This window comes from Eptatretus burgeri, chromosome 17 (genome assembly GCF_056783735.1).
Source record: "Eptatretus burgeri isolate ZD-2024b chromosome 17, Ebu_testis_v1, whole genome shotgun sequence".
In the NCBI taxonomy this organism is placed as follows: domain Eukaryota; kingdom Metazoa; phylum Chordata; class Myxini; order Myxiniformes; family Myxinidae; genus Eptatretus; species Eptatretus burgeri.
Genome location: NC_140977.1, coordinates 48,533,528 through 48,547,497, shown reverse-complemented (window position 1 = coordinate 48,547,497; position 13,970 = coordinate 48,533,528). Strand labels below are relative to the sequence as shown.

At 45.4% G+C, this 13,970-nt stretch overlaps 1 protein-coding gene across 12 annotated transcripts in view; it reads right to left on the bottom strand.

Annotated features, from left to right (window-relative positions):
* Positions 1-13,970, bottom strand: part of LOC147010026 (uncharacterized) — a 147,880-nt gene that overhangs the window by 26,805 nt on the left and 107,105 nt on the right. For 8 of the 12 annotated variants that reach the window (XR_015052670.1, XR_015052665.1, XR_015052664.1 and 5 more), the window contains one exon: positions 9,987-10,234. The exons of the other annotated variants lie outside the window; for them this stretch is intronic. The gene's annotated coding sequence lies outside the window, so the exon portion shown is untranslated. The remainder of the gene's footprint in view (positions 1-9,986; positions 10,235-13,970) is intronic. 12 annotated transcript variants of the gene reach the window in all.

Here is a 13,970-nt window from a genome sequence, read left to right as displayed (position 1 = left end):
TTCTCCCGATTCTGCTTCTTCTTCTTCCTCTTAACTTCCTCCTCGTCTTCTTCCTCGATTTTTTTTTACACTTCCATGACCTAATCTGTTGAACTCTCTCATTCATTAATATTAACAACAACAAAATATATATATATATATATACCCAACAACAACAACACGCTCACCTTCTCCCGATTCTGCTTCTTCTTCTTCCTCTTAACTTCCTCCTCGTCTTCTTCCTCGATTTTTTTTTTTTTTTTTTTTTTACACTTCCATGACCTAATCTGTTGAACTCTCTCATACATTATTTTTAACAACAAAAACGATCTTATAATGCTTCATCTTCCTCTCTCACACATGTGGTACTCTTTACTGTATCATAATGCACTACTCTTCTGCTATTTTAACAGACTGCTCTCATTTCGACCTCTCCTTCATTCCTTGCCTAAAAAATCCAACTATTACAGCGCTTCTTCTCTCCATGCTCTGAATTCGCCTTCATTGCATCCATCAAGAATTGTGTTAAATCGCATCTCTGACCTAAAATTTTAAAAACCACAGTTTGCCATGGATGCTCGCTTTCCATCAACCATTCTTTTTTTCCAACTTCAGTGCCAACTCACCCCCCTCACCCCTTACTCTCACTCTCAAAGCAACCATCCCACTCTTCTCCCTCCAAGCCTCCTCTCACTCTCTCTCAAAAATTCCCCCTCACCTTTCTCCCACCTTTCATCCCCCTCACTCTTCCTTCTCAAAGTTGCCCCCCTCTCATCCACCAACCTGCCTCCCTCCACTGCCCTCTCACCTCCATCTCTTCACTCCACCTCCTCAAATCCTCAACTGCCTTCTTCCTTGTCTCTTGTCCCCCCTCTCCCCCAGCACCACAGAGCCTTTTCTCCTCCTCATTCGGCCCCTCCCCTCGCTATTCTGCAATACCCCACACTCCTTCAGGAACCCTCCTTACCTGCCCCCCTCGTCCCTTGTCCTACCCTCCCCCTCCCCTCCACCGCCTGCACCCAAAGCCTCCTCCCCTTCCTCTTCATTAAAAGTGTTGACCTCAAATATCCGGGGCCTTCGCTCAAACCTTTCAGATCTTTCCATACAGGTTGCCACTGACAAACCAGACATTATCTGCCTAACAGAAACTTTCCTCTCCCAAGACGTGTCTGACTCCCAAGTATCTCTCCCTGGTTACTCCCTCTTACGGTATGACAGACCTGAGCCTCGTCCTGGTGGAGGTGTTGCTCTCTTCATCAAAGACTCCATTTCTCACTCTCCATGCACTGCTCTCACTCCCCCACACCCCCAGGAATACCTCTGGCTTCGGCTTCCCCTCCACTCCCACCTCATGTTTATATGTGTACTGTACCGTCCAGCGAACAGTGATGACTCCATCTACACCTCACTATCCGAAAACATGGACCATCTTCTATCTTCTCATCCAAACTCTCTCTTCCTCTTATGTGGTGACTTCAATTGTCATCACGCCAGTTGGCTAGGTGTGGGTACCTCTCTCACCTGCCATGGCACCTCAGCAAAAGCTTTCTGCGACTCATTGGGACTGACTCAATCGGTCAACTTCCCGACCCGGATCTCAACCAATGGTACTCCATCTCTTCTGGATCTGATTTTGACAAATTTCCCTGACAATATCTGCTGCTCTTCCTTCGCTCCAATTGGTTCTTCTGACCACGTCCTTGTCAAAGTGGACATCTCTCTGGCTGTTATCAGAGAACTACCTCACCGCCGTCGATTCTGGCATTTCACTCAAGCCGACTGGCAGGGTCTCCGAGCAGCCATCAAACTTACAAACTGGTCTCCTATCGCTACTTTCTCAAACATCAACTCATCCTGGGAATTCTTTCAAAGAAACTTGCTCTCCCTCATGCACAGATTTATCCCCTCTCGTGTTCAGTTGTCCTACCCTTCCTCCCGCCCTTGGTTTACTGAAGCTTGTGGCGAGGCAGTTGTCCTGAAACAACTTGCCTTTGCCTCATGGAAAGCAAACCCAACTGAGGGCAATCTCAGTTCTTTCCACAAAGCTCGGAACAAGTGTGTATCTACCCTCAGGAGAGCCAGAAAACAACATCTTTCTCATCTCAAGTCTGAACTCTCAAACCTCTCTCCCTCCTCAAAATCCTGGTGGCGTTTAATCAAATATTTTTCTGGTGTATGTTCCCCCTCCATCCCCTCCCTTACCTCAAATGGCCGCACTGCTGATTCCACACGTGATAAAGCTGAATGTCTAAACTCGGTGTTTGCAACTAAATCTTGTGTCCTAAACCCATCACTATCTCTACCCACTTTACCCAGTCGCACCCAACTGTCCCTGGACTCTGTATCCTTTTCTCCTGACAAGGTGAAGAGCTTGCTTTCAAACCTCGAGTCAGATTCTGCAACCGGTCCAGACGGCATCAGCCCACGTGTCCTCAAAGCCTGCTCTTCTGCTCTTGCTCACCCTCTCTCTGTTCTATTCACCCTCTCATTTGCCCAAGGTCATCTGCCATCTGCTTGGAAATCTGCGAACATCACTGCCCTGCATAAAAAAGGTGCAAAAACAGATCCCTGTAACTACAGACCAATCAGCCTTCTCCCAATCATCAGCAAGGTGATGGAATCCATCATCGCTTCAGACATGAAATCCTTCCTCTTCTCCAATGGCTTGATTTCCAATCATAAATTTGGTTTCAGACCAGGTCACTCTACCCTGGATATGCTGCTTCTGCTCTCCCATCAATGGATGAAGGTCCTCAATGCCAGGCAGGAAATCCGAGCCATATCCCTGGACATATCACGTGCTTTTGACACAGTCTGGCACCCTGCCCTACTCACCAAACTCTCTTCCCATGGTATTCAAGGCCATCTCCACTCATGGCTCGCAGACTTCCTCTCCTGTCGCAGTCAACGTGTGGCCCTAAATGGAGTTCTTTCATCCCCTCTTCCTGTGCAGGCTGGAGTTCCTCAAGGTAGCGTTCTGGGCCCTGTTCTTTTTCTGGTTTTCATCAATGATCTCTCGGACTCTCTGGAAAATCTTCTATTTCTCTTTGCCGACGACTCCACCCTCTGCCGTACCATCTGTCATCCCCCAGACCGGCAAGCAGCAGCTTCTTCGCTCACTGCAGATCTGGATAAAATCACAAACTGGTCCAACACGTGGAACATGTCTTTCAATCCAGACAAATCTCACACTCTCACTATGTCTCTTCGAAAGGACCGTTTACAAAACCCCCCATCCACTTTCTCAACAATCCTCTGGAAGAAGTCTTTTCTTTCAAGCTTCTAGGTCTCACTATCTGCCATGACCTTTCCTGGGAAAGTCACATTTCCAACCTCGCCTCAAAAGCCAGTCACCGACTGGGAATCCTCCGTCGTGCAAAGTCCTTCCTCGGCCCTCTTGAGCTCCTGACCACTTACAAAGCTTTTGTCCGTAGCCTGATGGAGTACTGCTCTCCCCTCTGGGCTGGTGCTCCTGCCTCCCACCTTTCTCGGCTTCACGCTGTCGAAACCAGGGCATTTAAGATCGTCGGCATCTCCCGCAATGAAGCTGAGTCTTTGGGCCTCTCACTCAATCACCGCAGGTTGGTCGGTGGTCTTTCTGTCTTCTACCGACTCCTCTCCAGCCTTGCCCCACCTGCTCTCTCTGCAATTTGTCCCCACCACATTTCCACAGGGCGCTCAAGGTCCGCCAACAACCCCCTTCTGGTAAAACTACCAAATTCACGAATCACTGCTCATCTTCACTCTTTCATTCCTCTTTTTTCCCGCCTTTGGAATAAACTTCCTCACTCTATTCTTTCCCATTCTTCCCTCCAGGCTTTCAAAACAGCTGTTCACCACCACCTCTTATCTTCCCCCATCCAAATCCTCGATCTTTTCTACCCCCGATAATCCACCCAAGCCCACTTCCTTCATTTCTCCTGCTTTCCTTCCTGAAAGTCCCTGAAATGTCCATCTTCTCTTCGCCATGTTCCCCGTCCCATCCCCATCCCTCTCCCTTCCACAGTTCACCTAATGTGTCTGTTCCCCACTGTTTTGTCCCTTCCACTCCCACCCCTCTTGTCTCATGCCTCCTTGCTGTGAGTTGTGTGTTAGCTCTCATACGAGCCTCGACCAAGGTATACAAAAAAAAAAAAAAAAAAGTACACTTAATGTCAAAGAAAGTGCCTTCTCAATTATTCATTTCAATTTCAGGAAAATATCCATAAATCGTTGTTTCTGGCAACACCCAACTTCAGTCGCTCCAGCAGTCGCTGTTTTCCTTCGTCTTTTTAATGTTGAATTTCACATTAACGGTACTTGTGCGTCATTTTATTTTATATATAGTTTGTACATTTTCTGTCAATGTAAGTCTGATTTTGAATTTAAAAAATGCTAATTAAAAAAACAAAAATTTTGATTATTTTTTTTCCTTAAAATGAGATAGCATAAAAACTTGATCTGATTGAGCGAAATGAGATACATTTCTAAATTCAGCATGCAAAAAGCATATGAGGACCGTTGAGAAAACCTCGACCTCTGAAATGACGCAGACCAGTGTAATGAAAGAGAGAAAGAGAGTAAGAGAGTAAGAGATGAAAGAAGAAAAATCAAGAATTAGAATGAATAAAGAGAATTATAGAAAAAAAATGAGAAAAAAATATGAAAGGAACATAGAACAAAGATGTCGGGAAAACCCCAGACAGATAGATTTCAGCAGTTACGCCCCAGGCGTAACTATCAGAAACACAGCAACATGTACAAGCTATCAAATCATTTGAACATTGAAGGGATATTGTAAATTATAGAAAGTCGAGTACATGCTTTACAGTACTTAACTAATATTAATTGCAAACCTTAACGTGTAAGCAATTAGTTGTTTAGTTAAAGTAAGAACCTTATAAACACGAAAGGAATTGAAAGGTTTTCTGAATATCCCCATCATCAGCTGGGCTCCGTTCTTTATCTAGACATTTTGTTTGTTTCAACCCACAACCTCTCAAAATGGTGGCTTCACAATCACAGCCATGGGTCTACATCACTAGATCCATAACCTAAGTAAGCAGTGTCCAGGCAGTCACGCAACGCAACAGTGCAATCACACCATTCAAACTTTTGTAGCGTTACGCATCGATGCTCACCATTCTTGCTAGAAGGTTGAATGTACAGTAATATTGCAGTTTTATAAACCGCATGCTGAAATTGAAACACATGCAGCACGTTGACTTTTAGAATAATTATCTCCATCATGAACGTTAATAATAACGCCTTCCCTATAGGGGTGATTATGTAATTAAATGCGTTCGTTTGGGTAGTTAGCGCCCTCCGTTAGGAGAATAGAGACATCAGCGCGTGATGAGTATGCTGTGATGGCCGTCATCACAGGGCGTGCGTGTTTTGCTAACCTGCCGTTCAACATGTGCTACGTACACCAGCATTCTGCAAGGTGCGCCAAATTCTCCCATCCCCCTTTTTTGTTTAAAGCCTCACAATGTCTTTATTTGTCTGTTCGTCTGTCTGGACGTCTACCCTGTAGTGTAATTTATTGACGTCTTCCCCTGTACTGTATTTCGTTTTCATCATCCCCATTTATTCCCCTCCACCCAAAATGACTGGCAAACGAAACAAGACAAGACCCAGCCTCCCTGAAATTATTTCCCCATTACCTGGCTTTGTGCCATGAACATTGTTGGAGGTTTGGGGTTCGTCCCAGGGGCATGGGGTAGAAATAAAAGGATTCCCCACATGTTAAATGCGAAACTCTGTTCATGACAACAGAGGACAGAGGACCTGGCCTCCAAAGCCAGTCCCCGATTGGGCTTCCTCTGTCATGCAAATTCCTTCCTCGCCCACTTGAATTCCTGACCACATGCAAAGCTTTTATCCACAGCCGGATAGAGTACTGCTCTCCCTTAAGGCTGGTGCTCCTGCCTCTCACCTTTCTCGGCTTCACGCTGAGAAAATCAAGGCATTTAGGATCATTGGTATTTCCCATGGTAAGTCTTGCCTGTGGTGAGAGAGTGAGAGGCCCAAAGTCAGTGGTCTTTCTGTCTTCTACCATCTCCTCTCCAGTCTCCCCCCCCCCTTCCTGCTCTGTAGGCGATATGTGTGGCCAATATATTTCCTCAGTGCACTCAAGGTCCGCCAGCAACCCCCTTCTGGCGAAACTACCAAAATCACGAATCACTGCTGCATCTTCACTCTATCATTCTTCTTTTTTCCCACCTTTGGAATAAACTCCCACTCTCTTCAATCCCATTCTTCCATCCAGGTCTTCAAAACAGTTGTTCACCACCACCTCATATCTTCCCCCATCCAAAACCACAATCTTTTCTACCCCCGTTAATCCTCCCCAAACCCACCTCCTTCAAATTCCCTGCCATCCTTCCTGAAAGTCCCTGAGGTGTCCATCTTGTATACCCCGTGTTCCCCGCCCCATCCCTCTTCCTTCCACAGATCTTCTAATGTCTCTGTTCCCCACTGTTTTGTCCTTCCCACTCCCACCTCAATTGTCTCATGCCCCCCCCCCTTTGGTGTGCATTGTGTGTTAGCTCTCATACAAACCTTGACAATGTATACAACAACAAAAAAGACAATATCTGACTGGGTGGCAGAATGGGCGGGGCTGCGGGAGAACCCTCGAATGGTTGGCATGGGGCCGGCTCGTTGGCTCTGATGTGCCCAATGGCTGGTCCCACGCCGACTCAGGGGATCTGTTGTGTGGCTCTTTGGCCCCGCCTGCTCCCAGGGCTATAAAGATGCGCTCGGCACACTGATCCTCTCGCTCTCTCTCGTCTAGTCCCAGACAGGACTATCCTGGTCCTGGACACTCTGCATCGCTCTTGTTTCTGCCCTGGTCCCAGACTCTGCATCACCCTTGTTTCTTCCCTGGTCCTGCACGCGTTGGTTCGTGCTCCCAACGGAGCTGGTGGACCCTCGGTGGTGAAGAGCAGTGTCGGGGCCATTTCGGAGAGCGGTACCAAGTTGGGGAGGGTGACGGTGACGTACGTACCAGTCCCAATTTGTCTCCCCGTGTGTGTATGGTCTGATAGGTACCCTATTGTGTTAGCCGGTAAATAAGGCATAGGTTGTCTGCAATTTGTACATTTGCTTTCTCTTTTTATAAATGCACACCTTGATTACACTCTTTTTTATTGCATTTCCCCTTTTCCTGCCCCGGTTTCCCTTTAACGCCATTAAAGCTCGAAAGTTTCCCTCCCTCCTTCCGATACCCCTGATCACTCATTGTAAATAAATTATTCTTGTTATCGTTCCAATCTGCCCATGGTTGTCCTTTCTTCATTCGTCCATGAATGCTCGTATGTAGATTAACCGGGAAGTTTTAATTCCACAACTAATTGGCTCCCATATCAGTCCAGCATTGTGCTAACAGAAAGCTTGGCCACATTAATCAAGATCCAATAAAGATAACAACAGCATAATTGCCAATGGAATGATTCCCGATAAGGAGATCACGTGTTCTTAGGGTCCTCCGTCTCGCACCGTTTAGCTAAGTCACGTAGTCAAGCTATTGGCATTCACGGTCATTTCGCAACCCGCTGCGACACAAAGTTATTTGTGTGTGACTGCCTGCGATTCCCGGTGATTCTTTTGAGAACCAGGAATACCCCCCCCCCCACCCTCGTTGTACCCCCATGATCCCAGTTCCACAACAGTATTATATTGTCACGGTTACCGTTTGAACCGGAGGCCAAATCCCATTGTGGACGCAGTCAAATTTAGCAACAGACAGTCCTTGGGGCCTCAGACTGTACGTCATCTGCCAAGAAGGTAAAAAGATATTTACTTCAATTTTCGAGGTACAGAAACTCCAACGAGTCTGTCACCTGCGATGCATTCAACGGTTTGAAAGGTTAGGGGATGAGCGAGACCCTTGATGAACCACCACATTTTGACACTCGAACAACGAGTTATTGCACCAATTTCAAACACTCGTGGCTTTACTCGCGCCGAAGAGCATCATTCCAAATTCCAAACCGCACACAAGATCAACACTTCAGTAGTACGAGAAACAAGGTTTATCAAATAGGAGGGATGGGAATATCAAGGAAGCAATTATACACTTTATATAACACAAGTGCGTGCCCGTACGTGCCTGCCCGTACGTGCCTGCCCGTACATGCGTGGCCATACGTGTGTGGCCGTACATGCAAAAAAAAAGTAATAATAATAATCAAACGAAGAAGAATTGTGACATCAATTGTAACGTCATAGCACCGTGTCCTGTCATTGGTTTAGTAAATAAATGGCCATAACTTGGGAAGCAATTGTCCGATTAATATCAAACCTTGAAAAGGCACATCCTCAGGTCCCCAGCAATATACCTGGCAAGTTTCAATTAGTTTGGACCAGAGGTTGTCGAGAAACGGCGGTCACAGACAGACACACAGACAGACAGACAGACAGACAGTATAATATAACTATTATACTGTCTATTCTTATGCAATATAACTGAGATACACACACACATACACACACACACACACACACACACACACACACACACACACACACACACACACACGCACGCACGCACGCACGCACGCACAAGACGTCATGAGACAGAAAATCCTTCCCACAAGTGATGCTTGTCTGGGGTGGTGTCACGACTGATTGCGGTGGTTCTGGCAAGACAGGCTGTGGCTTGTCAGGGCTCTGTGGGCACCTTGTCCGCTGAGCTACTCAAAACGCCCACACAAACTATCCTGCAACTATATATTCTTCATGCTCATCACACATTCTATTATATAACAATATTCTGTCCCAGAAAAGTATTGAAAAACAGAGGATGGAGAATTGCACTTCAAAGCATTTTCAGCCACAAGAAGAACCACTGATCCAGACCATGAGCCTTGAGCAGTACGTCGAGGCAAGAGAGAATTGGCAGCATGAAAAAAATGCGATTCTGAGCAAGACACTCACAAAGAACAATGGAACGTCACCGACCCCAAAAAACAACCTTGAGCCTCGGATACGACCGAGTGTGCAATCGTACCCACAGATTCTGAAGGAACAAACTCCAAAATCTGGACACAACTCCTACCTTCTCAACTGCTTTCTCAGTTTTAGTTCCTCGACTCTCCATCTCCATACCACCCCCTCCCCCTCCAAATCCCTCAACTACCAAAATTGTGTACTTAGAACATCCATTCTGCCACTTTCCCTACCATTCCACAGGCGTTGCGTTCCCCCCACCGTCATGGCTGGGCAGTTTGTGCAGGTTGAAGGGACAAGTTTTGAATAAATTCACAGATTCTAAAATAAGATGCCACCTGATGACCTTCAACAGTAACACTGAATGACCTGACCCAGCAATGCAGTATTTATTACCTCCACCACCTCAGGTGGATAGGGGTTATGTTTTCACACCTGTCTGTTTGTCTGCGAGCAAGATATCTCAAAAAGTAATGGACGGATTCAGACGAAATTTGGTGTTTGACAAGGACGAAGAGATTCGATTTTGGTGAAGATCCAGATCTAAGGAAAAAAAAAAATTCACAATTGAGAGATGGGGCTAAAACGATATCTGGCACGATATCTCAAAAACTTGTGGATGGATTATGCCAGATCTTGGTGGACGAGTCGGTTATGTGACAAGAACAAGCCCACAAGATTTTGGTTCAGGTCCGAGTGCAGTCGATCCAGCCATCAGTGGGTTACAAAACGTAAAGTGTTCAACCTGGCAGAGGTAAGTGCTCCACCGAGCGCCGTTCAGGAGTTCAACATGGAATTATCAAGAAAATATTGGACATCATTCAATAATACACAAAAAAAAATCATTTGTCATTAAAATCCTGTCGACACACAAAGGCAATTTCATTTTCATCAATTATTAGGGGGGAAAAATATTAAAATTTTTCCACAAGACTGAAATGTCTGCAGTTATTAGAGTTGGCATTGTGTTTACCAAGACGTCATTATCCCCCTGCACGTGCGGATGTTCTTTTTTCAATGTTCCCCCTCTGGATGGATGTGATGTTTCGTTGGTGTTTGAGAGAACCCCGTACCTGGTTCCTGGACATTCCCACGCTCTCCATCATGAAGGTTCTGAACGTCCAGGATCCTGAACCCGTAGATCCCAGCAGCCCCTCCCGGACCCCCTCGGTTCTCTCCATCAGAACCCGACGTGTTGTCCGAGAAGCTCGGATCGTGAGGACATCTCGGAGGGTCTCGATCCATGACCCTCAGGACGAGGAAACACCACGTTCGTTTCCACCTCCCGATCTCACCAACTCCTCGAGGACCCGGTCAACCACTGGATACAAGGATGAAAGGAAAAATAAATTAAATCAAAACCAAATGAACAGGTAACCACCAGGTAACCACTCCAAATGATTGTGAACAAACACCCGTGGAAATCACAAAAAACACAACTCCGAGCTCGCTGAACGAAACAACCACGACCTTTGAGACCCCCAGGCGGGAAGCTCACTCTCCCTCGGACACGAACTTCATCCCATCATGATTTGATGAATCACGTGACTCGATCCCCCGGAAGATCGAAACAAGTTTAACGTTCCCCGTTATTAAACGGAATCACTGACATTGGGATCAAACCTATTATTCTTGTTTCACATTTTAACTTCAGGAACAGAATCGGTCTGATGTGGAGATTGTTAAAGGGAGAATGGACACGTTCAGCTTAAACTGTACACACGGAAACGGAAAAGAGACAACGGTTTACTTTGTGAGGAGCAATCTACTTACTACGTACACACATTGGGGGAGAGGAGGGAGGAGGAGGTGGCAACATTTATGCAATGACGTCACGTCGCTCGGGGATATGAAGCCCATCCGCCATTATGGGAGACAAACAAACATTACGGGAGCTGTCCTTGCACACACACGATGATCTTTTCTAAGCACAGAACTGCACTGGGGAGATTCACCCCAGGATTCAAAACATATACCGTGAGAAAATGGCTCTGTGCTGATACATAATCCGTGTTGCTCGTACAATCCCCACCTTGGGCAGGTATCGTGAAGTTGTGGCTCAGGATTGAATATCTAGATATCGTGAACATATCTCGTTCTGACGAAGCAACGGATGAAAGATTTCAAATGTATGGAGTCCGACAACTACTTAATAAGTGGATGACTTCAGGAAGTTCCTGTGAAAGCTTTTTCAGGTGAAAAAGCTATATTTATTAAGGCCCGGTCACACCTTGACGTTTTAGCCAGCGATGGCAACGTATTAAAATGTATGTAAAACGCTGGCTTACGTTGAACTTTTGATGTTTTTTTTTAAAGATTCGGACGTATTCATAGCGACTTGGTCTTATGTATAACGTATTGGTAACGGACACAGAACGTTTCGTTGTGTTATAGATAACTTATACCAACGAATGCTGAACCTGTTGTCGGCCTACACAACCGATGCCCAACGATAGTCTAACTTCGGCATAGCGCGTTGCACGCATCGCCGACGATGTCGTGACGTAGCCTATTAAAAGGCTGACGCACAACGATTCGAATCATAACTGCCGTAGAAATGGAAGTGACAACATCGCGGTCACACCTTGGCGATCTTGCCAGCGTATGCCGACCTAAGAAAAATGTGTCTAAAACGTTGGGGCACGTCAAATACGGTATGAGTAAGTTTGGTATACGTGAGTAGAACGCTAAAGTACGCTATCATACGTCGTAGTAAGTAGAGTACGTCAAGAAATTTTAAACATGTTCAAAATTTTACGACGTACTCGGCGTATGACACACGTTCCGCATGCGATGGGGATAAGTTTTACACACGATATGTGGACGCTTACACACGTCCACAAAGGCTACTTATAAGCTACTCATAAGTCGAAACACGTCGCGGTAATGTCTTTTTTACGCGAAACTTATTTCTAACTTGTGTTTGACGTGCTTTGAACCAATTCTTTACGTAGTCCCAACACACATCGACGTATGTAGACGTATTCCAATGACGTCTTCCGGTCGACAAAAAAAAAAAAATGACCGTGTTTCTAGCTTACAACTGCCATATAAAGACGTGTTCCCAGCGGTTTTGGGAATTGGTATATAAAAATGCTGCTCATAAAAGGGGAACCCAACAGTGTTTTCGAGTTCCTTTTTGAGTCGATGTCCATGTCAGCAGTAACAGTATCAGTATCAGTATTAGTATTAGTATTAGTGGTAGTTTGTTCATGTTGGCAGTAGTAGGTGAGTGTGAGGGGGAGGGTGTGGGTTATGATGGATCGTCCTTGCATCCGCGTGTCCACGGGTAGGAGACATCTTTGCACCATTGTTCGAATTTTTTCGCGGCTAATTTTTTATGGGGCTTTTTCAACAATGAGCTATAGCTTGTTTTTACGATTTAGGTGTATTCATAACGGGTTGGACAAATGCACAATGAACTAATAATGTGCATAGAGCGCTTTGATTACTTATAGATACGATATACCAACGAATAATTATCGTGAAGCCGGCGTTCACAAACTATGCCCAACGATAGCCTAACTTATCCATATCGTGCGGCAGTTTATCTTTGCCGGTGACGTAGGGTTTGCTATTCATAGGCTGCCACTCAACGATTTAAATGGCTGCATCTCCACTATTGAAAGTAGACGCTTGCGCTCAACAATTCGATATTTTTTACACTCAACGACTTTTAAACGGTACCACTCAGCTATTTCATTGTTTACAATGAACGATTTAAATTGCTGTCACTCGCCTTTGTTTTTTGACGGTGGGGTTTTGAAATTTGAAGCGTTTCTTCTGAACGTGTTAAAACGCTCAAACTCGACTATTTTAAATAGACGCTGCCGATGGACAATTGGAATCATAGCCAAGCGAGACATCGAAGTGTGAACATCCTCGTCATGCCGAAGAAAAGTTTGAAGAATGCTGCAAATAAGTGTCCTGGCCGTGGCCGTAGACGCTGATGCAAGGACGACCATTATACCGACGTCTTTCAGCCTATGAGTAACTTAAAAGTAACGTCTGTCGATGTGTGGCAACGATCGCGTAACGTGCCAACAACACGTTAATCATAGGTTAGAAATAAGTTTCGGGTACGCTAAACATTACCTCAGCGTGTCTCAACTTATGATTAACTTACAAGTAGCATGTGTTGACGTCTGTCAACGATCGCAGACCGTGCATACAACTTGTGGCCAGCGTAGCGGAACGTGTGAGTCATACGCTGGCATACGTCGTGAAATTTCAAGCATGAAAAAATTTGAGGACAACCAAAAAGTACAACGTTTAAAGCCAACGTACAACGACGTATGGCAGTGTTTTTCAGCGTGCTCTCAATGTTATCAAAACTTACCCATAACGTATTCAACGTGTGCCAGCGTTTTAGAAAAAAAATTCAAAAATCGGCATACGTTGGCTAAAACGTCAAGGTGTGACCGGGCCTTTAGCAAGGATAAGTTCATTACACAATGTTAGTTTTCAAGTACTTGTTTCGGATTAGTCGTGACTCCTTGGTCCCTGCCAATGCATCTTTACCAGAATATAAAATGTTAGTTTGTGCACATGGGTGTGTGCGTGTGCGTATAGATAGATAGATCTATCCAGTAATTAGTAATAAACAGGAATAAATTCCTACGTGGGGCGAGTGTGAAAAAAATTCTGACTCTACTCAGGATTCAAACCCAAGGACTTCATCAGTTATGAGGTGAGGGCCCACTGACAGTTATGGGGTGACGGTCTGCAGATATCCTCTGAAATTTCTCACACAAACACTGCAAGCTTCACAATGGCCGATTTCTTACGTGCCTGCTCAGCAGACCCCATGTTTGTGCATGTGTGCCTGAGTGTGCACATATTAGAGATAAACCTTGTATGGATATTTAATAAACAGTAATAAATTCCTGCGTGGGGCTCGTGTGCCGCAGGAAGTGGCAACAAAGTCTCTATGCATGCAATTATAATTTATTTGGATTCTTCCCTGCATTCTCCACACAAATTAGAATTTTTCTCCATGTTCTTCTGGACGTCTTGTTCCACATTGAGGGTTGGAGGTCATGAAAACAGTCCCTGAC